This window comes from Mixophyes fleayi, chromosome 8 (assembly GCF_038048845.1).
Source record: "Mixophyes fleayi isolate aMixFle1 chromosome 8, aMixFle1.hap1, whole genome shotgun sequence".
In the NCBI taxonomy this organism is placed as follows: domain Eukaryota; kingdom Metazoa; phylum Chordata; class Amphibia; order Anura; family Limnodynastidae; genus Mixophyes; species Mixophyes fleayi.
The window spans coordinates 17,874,565-17,887,431 of NC_134409.1; positions in this window are offsets into that span (position 1 = coordinate 17,874,565).

Consider the following 12,867-nt stretch of genomic DNA (forward strand, 5'->3'; position numbering starts at 1 on the left):
AAAATAATATTGCTGTGACCGACATTATGTGTGGATTAGGGTTAAAGAAGTGCATTGATTGTCTATCAGTATTTTCTAGAAATTGCAACAATGTTGTGTATCACTGTGTTCCCCAAAAATATTTCCAGATCTCCCTATATAGACTCTGAATATAACCTTATCTCACTATATTCACCAAGACGTAAAATACATTTCTAATCATATGTTACTATGTCTCCTGCCCCTCATGTAAAGCAGAAACGTTATACACACCCATACAGTCAATCATGTTCTGCTCATTAGGCTGATCATTTGGCCAGCAGTCGAACTCTGTATTGTCCAGATCATGCCAGGCAGAAATCATCTGTAATGAGAAAGATAAATGTCATCACTGGTTTGCATAATATTTAAATTATTGAACCTAACTAAAATAAAGTAATGTGCCTATACTGTACATTTTATATAGCCATTTGGAAATTGACAGTGGCGCAGGTTTTGCAGGGTGCTAAATTTTGCATATTGCTGGGTATATCAGGGGCATTCCTTACTGGGTACAGGATAATCTCATGTTTGTGTCTAGCTATGCGCCCACAGGCAAAAAAAAAAGATTTTGTTTTGCGGGATAAGGTTATTTAATACGATCCAAGAGGGGAATAAAGTGCACTATGAAAGGGATTACCTGGGTTGAAGGATCCAGCTCTACACTTTATTTCTCTTAAAGGGATTTGAGTTTTATGGTTACTCAGCAAGTGTTATACCTCTTGTACTAGGGACGATGGGATCCCTATGCACCTACTGGTGAGTTTATATAAGACCCGCGATCCCACAAAAGTAGGAGCAGATTTCTTTCCCAACGGCAGTGCTGAAAATCAGGATGTGGGCACCTATGAATGCGCTACATGGACAACTAGACGCATTTCGCCAATACAAAAGTTCTGCACATTTATTACATTTATTGGGCATTTCTCCAAATTATTAAATCAACCATTATGTTTTCCATATATCAGCTAAAGGTAAAAAGTGCTATTTACATATACAATTGTGTTTACTGTATAAGAAGGACTAATTACTACCTTCTTAGCCCTTAATACATAAGCCCACCATCCAATCCCCACTATCAGACATGTTATTCTATCCAGTGAAAATTAGATTTACCGTGAGGAAGAGGAACTGGGAGGCAAATAGGAGCATCAATTGCATCTGGAATGAAAGTTAGCACCAAATAATCCAAATGATCAGATATTATCCTCCACACACTCTAAGGTCTTTAAAGTGTCTATAAACCTTTACAAGAGCGATGATGGATCTCGTCAAGATACAAGATAACCCTCAAGATACAAAGGACCTTTAGTTCAGATATCAGGATACAATGAACACATCAAGTTAGGAGAATGTATTGTACAATCCTCAAGACGCAACAATGACTAGGAAGTAAAGAAATATCTTCTTGTATATTTAGATCTCTTACGTCCAATGGACACTACAGTGTGATGGGATTGTCTTCTAGACTGCAATATGATCCTCAGGATACAACAGACAAGTCAAGATGTTTTCCTTTGTGGGTGATGGTCCTCAGGTGAGAATGAGAGACAACAACTGGATACAGTAGACACAATCCAGAGAGCAATATCTGTGTCTTCTGGGAGTACAATCTTCAAGATACAATAGAAAAAACTAAACACAAATGATCATTTTAATTGGTGATAATATTATTCTTATGTATGAATAGCTGCTGTAATAACAGCTGTCCTGGGGGTATTGTCAATGCCGCCAATTTCAAAAAAACAATAAACAACCCTAAACGAGCAGCTCTGGTAATCCAAACCCTGTAGAATTCACAAATTAGAATAAAAAATAAGTAAATAAATAAATAAAATAAAATTGTTATATATTTACAGAGTGATCAATTAAAAAGTAAATTAAAAAGTTTACTTTTATTATATTATAAGCAAGCAAATATCTAATTTAAATCCAAACTATATTATGAATGACCAACGGTGTTCATTTTTGGGTTCAGGATACAAAAGCAATGGGTCTTCTAGAATCCAAATCCTCAAAATAAAGACAACATTAAATTAAGAAATTACAGGATAAACGGACACTGAAATCTTTGTCTTCTAGAAGCACAATCTGGAAAGAACAATGAATATATCAAGGACAGAGCGTTGACTCTACAGGATAGAATGAACTCCACCAGTCAATCAGCATCTTCAATGAGCGCACTCCTAAAGATGCAATAGATACTCCAAGCCAAGAGATTTAGCTTCCATACGTATAATCCTCAAAATAACATGAACACCGTATTCAGCTTGTTATTATCACTGTTAGTTGAGATTTACTGGAATATAAATAATCCCAATGGACAGGAGCTTCATGAAAACGAAGAAGATGGCTCACGATCCTAAGACTTTATTATTGTGTCCAGTTTAAGGCTCTGCTATTAATAGCATTAAAAGCTGTAAATAATAGTCTACCTGCATTTTAACACCTGTGTATTTTGCTAGCTCGAAAAGAGTAATCAGTTGACAATTTAAAATCTATTCATTCAAAGATGTCTATCTTCATAAATTATATCTCTCCATTTTTGGACAAATTACACTGGGGTGTGAACGCCTATTGTAATAAAAAAAAAAAAGTAGGTTTTTTAAAAAATTGGAAGTAGCTGGGATTTTCTTTTACTCAATGGAATACAGTCCCGCAGAACACTTACATATTTCATCATCAGTTATTTATATAGCGCCACTAATTCTGCAGCGCTGTACAGAGAACTCACTCACATCAGTCCCTGCCCCACTGGGGGCTTACAGTCTAAATTCCCTAACATATGCACAGACAGAGAGAGACTAAGGTCCCCAGTCTCTAACGCTGGGGCTGGTTGGAATTTTCTAAATGTACCCTTTTTTTTTTTTTTTACAAATAGGGCCCCCAACATTCCATGATGCAGACAAGCTGCAACTAAAGAAACCAGCAGCCACAGGTGGTGAAAGTGACAAGAACAGGTAGGACAGTCTGTCAAATGTTCTGAGTCTAGTGGGGCAATCCCAATTTTTGGTGACTGTTCTGCCCAATCTAAGGGGCAGGTGAAGATTGTGTACTCTTTATATATACACACTGCATTCTTTATATACTATACTATGGTGCTAGCTGTCCTTCGTGGGCTGACCACACCCCCTCTAGTGTCAGGTCTCGCATCTATGATGGCTGGCCACACCCCCTCTGGTGGACCCCTAGCGTTGCAGTCCCCCGGTGGGCCCTTCATGCCCCAGTCCGACACTGACCCCAAACAAGAATGGTGAATCTAGCGGCATCACTCAGGAATAAGGAATAGAGTCTACTTTAAACCCAATGGGGGATTTTATGAAAGTACAATTGAACAATACAGTATTGCCCATAACAGTCAATTCAATGTTTATTTTGTATATTGCACTAGAAAAATGGTGCTACGAACAACAACACCTTTTTCATTTACACCAATTTTCTTAAATGTCCCCCAATAAGTTTTAATATATATTTTTCATGTAACATTGCGTGAACTGGCTTTTGTTTCTCTCATTAAATGCTTACACCAATATTGACAATAATGGATAGATACTTACATAGACTGGTGTCTCAGTAGAAGAAAAATGAAAAGTAATTGAATAATTATGTATCATTGATATAATGTATAATATGATCTTCTAATGCGGGTAATCTTCCATCTGATGCCACAAAGTGGTTTAGCACTAATCCTTTCATCCCTTAGTGCAATTAATGAGTTGCTGTAGTCTTGTTGTTAGTTAATGGGTTCAAAATGTTTTTAAGGAAATCTATACTTTGCATCTATCTCGAATCAGTGTAAGGGGTGTACATTTTGATAGAGAGAAAGAAATGATTTAAACAATATATAATATTTTTTTAAACAATATTTTTATTTCAAACCTATTGCCAACAAGAACATGTCTGAATTGTAACTAAACAAATATCATACAAAATAAAGAAGATTTTAGACAATGCCAGAGAGTATGTGTTACTTCCACGTTGTCTTGATTTATAAAGTAGGGTATTATAGGACTAGGGGAGACTAAGATCTTGTGGCTATACGAGGGGGTTGGGAAGCAACACATGGGCTAAAATTAAAGAGTATTAAGTCTAAAGCGTAACAACTTTATTAAGAGTACCAATGCTGTAATCAAGTTCACAGAAATACAATTAGGGAATTTTTGGGGTTCTCCAATTTTAAGTAAACTATGGTTTCCATATTTGGGCAAATATGTCCTCTTTGTTGTGGACATGGTGGTTAAATCTATGCCAATATTTTGCTTGTGAGCACCTGGCATCTTCATCATCAGTTATTTATATAGCGCCACTAATTCCGCAGCGATGTACAGAGAACTCAGTCCCTGCCCCATTGGAGCTTCCAGTCTAAATTCCCTAACGTACACACACACAGACAGAGAGAAAGACTAAGGTGAATTTTGATAGCAGCCAATTAACCTACTAGTATGTATTTGTAGTGTGGGAGGAAGCCGGAGCACCCGGAGGAAACCCACGCAAACAGGGGGAGAACATACAAACTCCACACAGATAAGGTCATGGTCGAGAATCAAACTCATGACCCCAGTGCTGTGAGGCAGAAGTGCTAACCACTAAGCCACTGTGCTGCCCATCTTGGCATCTTGGAGGATTTTGATAGAACCAAGACGCAGAGAGCCAGGAGAGCCACCCAACGGCTTAATGGAACATTCGTTTGTAATATCTTATCTAGAAATGTTTTAACATCCAACCAGAAGGTAGCGATCTTTGGACAGGTCCACCAAATGTTAAAAAGTCCCCCATTTGACCACATCCTCGGCAACAAACAGGAGAGGTAGAAGGGAAGATTTTCTTAATCTATTTAGGACCATATATCAACTAGCCCTTAGCTAGCGATGAGCCAGAGTATTTTGGTATCCCTTGTCTACTGGTAAGCCAAGGATCCTCACCTGGTGAGGTTGCCTAAATCCTACTCCCGATCAGATTCATGCTTCATGAGTGGTTCCACTTTGAAAGAGCGAAGTTTGCTCTATAACGTGGAAATGATACCGTGACTAATGGGAGAATAATAGTAGGTTGCCCCAAGTGGGGTGAGATTTATAGATAAGTTTTCCCATGGAAAAGTTTGGAGAGAAGAGTGTACCTGAGGGTTTTCAAATGGCTGGGAGATGTTGGGTCTCTGGGCGATGGAGACTAGGGAGCACCAAGTTACATCATCTATGAAGTCATAAGCAAATCTTGGCCTGCATGGTAGATATTACCAGGAGTGTGTGTGGGGACCTGATGCATTGGGAGGGAAACTTATATTGTCCCTTATGGAAGTTAAAGCAGAAGGGGAAGTAATGAGATTAAAATGTATAGTACAGAAAGACCAGATTGAACAATATAATATAGTGGCAAGATTATCAAGAAGGATCTCTGTCACCTCACATGAAAGTGTGTTAAGGTAGAGAATAGGGGGTATATTTACTAAACCGCGGGTTTGAAAAAGTGGAGATGTTGCCTATAGCAACCAATCAGACTCAAGCTGTCATTTTGTCCTATTCCCACTTACTGCTACCTTAAGGATTTGTGCATGCGGGTGCTTTGTATCCTTGTGGTGAAGCGAGGTATTAATATTACCCTAACCAGCCTGTCCCTCGTTTCTCACAAAGTGTGGATTATAGAATGTACTTTTTATAGCCCTTGCTTTTGTTCCCCAAGCTCAACAAAATACCACTGCAGTGTCTAATTACATGTAGATAAGGGGACATTGTAGCTCATTGTAAATATGTATATTGTTTATTGTATCTTGTTGATATTGCATGGAAGCTGTTAGTCATTGTCCTTAAAGTGAAGCCAGGTGGTTTATGGGTAAGGATCAGATTACAGGATACTGGTGAGGAGGAAGGCCAATTATTATCCATTGTTCTCAACATGACTAGTTCAGACATTTTGTCTAGAGCCCAGCAGGGGACCTTCTGTGGATATACAGCTCATCTCCACTCCCCCTCCAACCCCCTGATACAGCACCCACCAATCGTTAAGAAGGATAGACCCATGGGGTTTACCCAGGATGGGGGGAGAAATGTGGAAATTAGACCCTAGATATAAGGTGCCACTCCAGGGGGGAGGGGAGATTCATTCTGGCCCTGGAAGCTGCAGGGTGGCTGGTTTTAGAGTTACCTTTCTCTACCAGTGAAATACATTGGCAGATCCACAGGTCGTCAAGTCCGGACAGCCAGGTGACAGTAACTCCTTAAGCTAGTGGCGTAAAAGAACAGATGATGTGGTAAACCTTCCTGGCATTTATTTACTGTGTGTACTTAATATTCTAGTGATTTTATTACAATAAATGCACTGCTTTACTTTCTAACTGCATTTGCCTGAGTGACTAATAAGGACCTTAGAAGGTACTGGGTAGACCTCCCTGGCACAGGAAAGCACCCGGAGGTGCCCAACCAGAGTGAAGTGGGTAGAATTGGGCCAGAACCCCCGGTATCTTCACACTTGTATAGCCACAGCACAGAATGATGGTAGAAAATACGAAAATGCAGAATTGCCAAACAGCCTTATAGCTATGCCAGACCTTGTAGAGTGTACACATATTTGGGACAACTAATTCATTACATAGTGCCGGCTTTTTTAATTGCAAGAACGTTTTAGGGGAAGAATGCTGGAAAATAAGTTTTCTCCTCTAATTTTGCCGATATCAGCCCATAAATAAAGAAATTAATTTCAGTATTCTATTGAAAAAGAAGCTCTATCTGGTATAAAAACAAAACAATATAAAATGTGTGTGCGTTTTTTTAATGCAATCTTTCTGAAAATTAATTATTTATTCAGCTATTTAATTTAGTAGAACAGCGTTCAGAAACCTTTGTATTATATTGAAGTCCGATAACTTTTAACATCCTTCTGGCTGTTTTTTATCACACCCTAAATTGGCTTTAATTCTTACAGGTAGAAGACAGAAGGATGCTCTGTAATTATTGTAAATCACGGGCTGTAATGATACTTCAGAGAGTATAAAGATGCTTAGCTGTGACATTAGGGAGAAGCATTGCTAATCCCGACAGCTGTTCTTTTAGGAATACTGTCCAGCAGCTCTTCTGGGAGTTTTCTACTCACGTAATGAGAATAGGATTCTGGTGGACGTATCTAAATGAATTTATTTTCCCTTGTTATTTGTCATGTTTCTCGATAAGTCTCATATCTACAGTCAGACATGTATAGCTCATTACACAACCTGCTACAGAGGACCGGGGCACAGGGGGGTGCATGTGTAGTGGGAGAAGTCACCAACCTAGTGTGACCACACCCCTGTTTTGTGGCTATGTCAGGGGACCAAAGATCTTGCTGTACCAGTGGTCAAAATTCCTCTTGGCGACCCAGACCATGGATTTAATTCCCTCTCTATACTTGTGACAACCAACTTACTGACACCTGAGGACTTTCACCCACTCTTAGCCATACTTGCCAACTTTTCCTCGTTGGCTTCAGGGAGATCCTGGGGGAGGTGGGCGTGAAGAGGTGGGGCTTGACAAACTGCATCATTTTGGCCCCGACCCTAAATGATTGTCACAAATTTGGCCAATTACAGCAGCGGGCGGGGCTAAGATGACACGATATTTGCATCATTAAGCCCCCCCCCACTACTTATCTATTACAGGGGCGAGAACTGAGAGGTTGCCCTGCTCTCTGGGAGACCTCCAGGGTCTCTGGGATAGTAGGCAACTATGCATTAAAGAAAAGCAGCTAATGAATCTCTAGAGACTGAAGTGTCTTTTACATTTCTGTCTCCATTACTGAAGTAATGTTGTCTTACCTGTCAGTCTTTGATTAAATCTTGGTCTCCATGAAAATGGCCACCTCCATAGGCATCAATACATGGACATAGGACACAATTTCTGAACTGTGTCATCATGCCACAGATAGCGAAGCCAACCACGTCTTGTACTGGCTCAGCATCAGGGAGAATGCCAGACTCTTCAGGGAGTGAGGGAGATCACCCCTATTTCAGGGAGTCTCCCTGACATTCAGGTCTTTCAGCTAGTCTATTTTCTACCTAACTCTTCCTTTCCCCACTTAATTGTTGCAAGCCTATTCTCTGATGTTATGTGAAACCCCCAGCTACTTACTTAGGGTGTCCAGTTGTCAAGCCACCATTTACTTGGCATAAAAGGGGGGAATAGGGCCCCAATAAGGCCAACATGCACTCCAGCCTACAAGGGTTTCTCTCTCCATTGTGCCATCAGGGGAGCCTAGTCAATACCTAACCCTAACCCTAATCCCTGCTCCTTCTTGGAACCTTTGCTAGGTGGGACTCTGCCCTTCTCGTCCAGAATAATCAGTGCCTCAGTGTCCATCAACCAATTCACATTGGTGCCTCTTCCTGGGTTACTCCTGATTGTTGGGATTGCCCTGCTGTATCAAGCACCCCTCTCAGGGACTTTTATGAACTTGCGGCTCTCGTTGTACTCCCCCTTATTGGGGTCTATACATTGCACTTCACGGAACCTGCCATGCCCCCCCCTTTTCTTGCTAGGGACCCAGGACCACCCTCCCCCTTCCCGGGTCCCAGCTAAAAATGGATGTTGACCTCTATCAGACTCTAGCTTCCATAGCCAGCACAGTTAAGCTCTGCCCCCTATGACACCCCCAGACTCTCCGTGGCACCGACGCCATTGTATGTGAGGCACAACATCATTAAACAAACACATCACCCAAGTGACCTCACCTGGGGGGTGGAGGCAGGGCTACACTATGGTACAGTAAAATAACTTTATCTCTGTAGAATACACCCTTGTACCTGTTACATCACTCCCTCATTTTCTATTAGAATGCCAAACCTGGATAGCAGGATTCTCTCCCAATATATCTCAAGTTTTGATCTATATTTAATCCTATATTGTAGTCGATTGTACATTGTTATAGCTCCCCATTGAGGAGTGCTGTGCAATATGCCAACACTTAATAGAATCATTGCTCATAATACAATATTAGATTAATCTCTACCTGTAACCTTAGATCAGCATTTTTAAGCTGGCCATGAACATTAAAATCCAATTTTAGAATCTGATCTTTTTCAATAGACTTGCAAGAATATCAAAACAGGTTTTGGTGATCAGAGATTAAAGACAACTATGGGGTAAATGTATTAAAGTGCTGATTTTGCAAATTGCTGATATTCGACAACTTTTGCAGGGGAAATTTAAAAACGGCAATTTGTGCTAGGTGCATTATACAATGGAGCATATTCAATTGTCCGCGGGATTGCCGAAAATTCCGCGGTCCGCGCACGATTACCGATATTACAAAGCTGCGAGCTGAAATCCAGCGAGAGATTACCGTATTAACGGTAATATTTTTTCTGCGCTCGAACCCGCGGACAATTGCATACCCCCCAATATGTCCTCCTAGACACCGCTTACAAGAGTTGCTTTCTCCAGATCAATTATCAAAATCACAGGCAGATAAACTAATGAACTCCATCCTTAGTTAAATTTGTATAGTAAACCCCCAAACAGCAGATTAACAGGGGTCTTGTGAGATTTTAAAAAAAGAGTTTAAACTTTTAAACTAGAATTCAACATTTAGTTTTGGGTGGAGTAAAGAGCTTCCGGGGAAACCTGTCACTTTGGGGAAATTGTCACACCCCAAGTAAATAGGATGCTGTAGTTTATCATGACTAAGTGAATTCTACCTAAACAAAAATTTAAAGATACACTGACCAAAATACAGGAAACACAAGTTTCAGTGTAAATCGATCCAAATAAGAATCCCTTTGTTGTTTACATTAGATGATACATGTGCTGGAACTGTCAGTGGGAGCAACAGACTGCTAAACAAGAATGTTGTAAACCTTGTACTAAACACCAGACCAGCTATGGGCTTTTAACTTAAAATGATTGACAGTATGGCGTGCAGATTCTGAGAATTAAATCCAGCACACAGAGGTCAAAATACACAAAGTAATTGAATATGCAGTTGTACCATTGCTAATTGTATGACTGTTAGGACAGACGCCAAGCACTGATTAGAGGGGGGGGGGGGAAGCTAAAGATCAAGCTAGGGACTAAATCAAAAGCAGCCCAGGGTAAGTAAGGGCAGCAAACAGAGAAAATCCAGAAACTAGATGATGGTCAGGACGTGCAGCGGTCAGGTGATAATTCCAGAAAAGTTAGCTAAGGTCAGGACAGGCAGCAATCAGTGAAGAATCCAGTAATTAAGGTTAAAGTCAGGACAGGCAGCGGTCAAGAGCAATCCAGAAACAATCCAAGGTCAGAAGCTAAGAGAAATTATATAAAAACAGCAGTGTCAGCAGAAAACACTATCACTGACAGGTAATCCTGACAATGACACCAATTGTATACTAGGCTGACGATCTAAATGGTTGAATCGGCCAACTTTTAAGATAAATGGTTTATGGTTTGAAACCTTTCCCACATTGATGATTGGTTGGCGGGTCAAGCCATGGAAAGCAAACTTTTCGTCTTGGGCAACCTGTGGCTCTCCAATATTCGTTGAAGTACGCTGGGATTTGTTGTTCCAAAACAGCTGCAGACACAAGTTTGCTAACCATGCTGGACTGTATTAGGCATGTTTGATTCTGAACGGGCCCTTATCTGTGTGGAGTTTGTATGTTCTCTTTTTGTTTGCACGGGTTTCCTCCGGGTGCTCCGATTTCATCCCACACTCCAAAAAACATACAGTCGGTTAATTGGCTGCTGACAAATTAACCCTGACATATTAACCCTCCTGGAAGGGTCAGGAGGGTTAATGTTTAGCAGGAGAACTGGAGGAGCATGGCGGACACAATTTTTGCTCAGAACAGTAAGAGATAATCGCTGCTTTCAGCAAAAATGGAACCTGGGAAGAACTGGGAAACGGGCTGTAGTGACGCCATGTTGCTGAGGCAGCCTGCCTTCTACACTTACTGCAGGGGCTGCTTTCCAGCCCTATGCATCCTACAGTGAGCAAATGCTGCAGGGCAAAATGCATAAAACAAAAATAAGTTTTCATAAAATATGCAATAGAAAAAGTGCAATTAATTTGTGAAATAATAAAAAAAAAAACGCGTCAATTTAAGTTTAGGGACACATTCTTGTGTCTTAAAAAGAGTCTGCCACTAACTTATTTACATGTGCAATGGTTAGATCATACTTGCCAACTTTGGCAAGTTGGCCGCTGGGAGATGGGCATGAGGGGGCGGGGCTTGGGGGTCTCATAATCTGACCCCGCCCCCTAAACAGTCATAACAATTTATAGCCTTTTGCGGTAGGGGCGGGGCTACGATGATGCACGAATCACATCCCAAGCCACTTAACTAATGAAGTGGCCAGAAATCCGGGAGTCTCCTGGAGAGTAAGTAACTATGGATAAGAACCACTGATATGGAGGGAAGATGCCCATCCATGGACTGAGGAGGTCACTCGGTCTGCACTGTCACATGGTCAGATCTGTCTCTAGTTAGGCGAAACAGATAAGTGACCAAACTGGACAGATCCCATTGGTCGTTGCTTAGGCCAATTGCCTATCAGCTGCTGACTAGATGCAGATTCTGGGTTACATTTTCTGTATAGGCAAACTAGCCATATGTGTAGGTCACCTGACCTTCAGGATGATTGATGTGTGACAGTAAACCCAAAAAAAAAAACACGTGTGCACAAAAAAAAAACTTTATTAACAACAGCAAAATGTCCTGATCTGACCAGCAAACCATGGTCACTTACATACAGCCCAGCAGAGAGACTTGGAATACAGCATTAATGAACAATGGAGGTAATCAGCTTTTACCTCTTTATATTTGGTGCACACGAATAAGAGATCCAGCACTATACAGTCTAATCAAATCCAGCAGATCACCTCACAAATACAGTAAAGACCTAAAATACATTAAACACCAACATTTCACAAAATAATAAGGTCATTTTTTTAAAGATGTTCAGAGTTGTACGCAACCCATAGCCAGCCAGCCAACCCCACATGCATTTGTCTATTCAATAAAACTTTTATTTTAATCAAACAATGATTCTGTTTGTGGGAGTGAAATGATTAATCACAGTAAATCCACACAATTGTTTTATAAAAATCGTTTTGAAACAATAGATTTCAGTATGCCATGTCATCATCGTAGTAATCTTATTTTATTTATTCTCTTCCAAATAATTGGATATGTGTCGTGACATTCGGGTTGACCAATCATTGCACGGATTGTCTAAAATGGGCCTATTCTGTGTTTTGTTAGACTTGTTCACCAATATAATAGTCTATCCAGTAACTGAAACAACAGCGAGTGTGTAGGCAGCTTTAGTCTTTAGAATACAGGACGGAACATGTCAATGCATTGAATTTCCCTCTCCCTAACAGACATCAACACCAGACCCAACATCACAGACCACGCACAATAAAACACTCCTATTTGCTATCTTAATTACCTTGTTGTCCTCTTGCCATGCAGAATTTACAAACCACGGGAAATGTTTTCTCTGTTCACATTTTGTGCAGAATGATGTTAACATGGAGATTCTTCTAAATTTAAGCAGTTGGCAAACTTTGCTTTTAATTTGAAAAATAAAAACACAGACTGTTTTAAAACGGCTGAGGCTGGGTACACACTACAGTGTTTTTAGCTAATAATCGGGCCAAGCACCCGATAAATGACCACTTGACCACATATCGCGCTTGTGTGTATTATCACACGATGAAGGACAACGGTTCCAAAGCGCAGATTGTCGTTTCATTTGGTTGGTCGTAATGTTTAATAATCTCGGGCCTGATTCATTAAGGATCTTAAATGAAGAGGTATCTTATTTTAGTCTCCTGGACAAAACCATGTTACAATGCAAGGGGTGCAAACTAGTTTTCTGTTTTGCACATAAGTTAAATACTGAC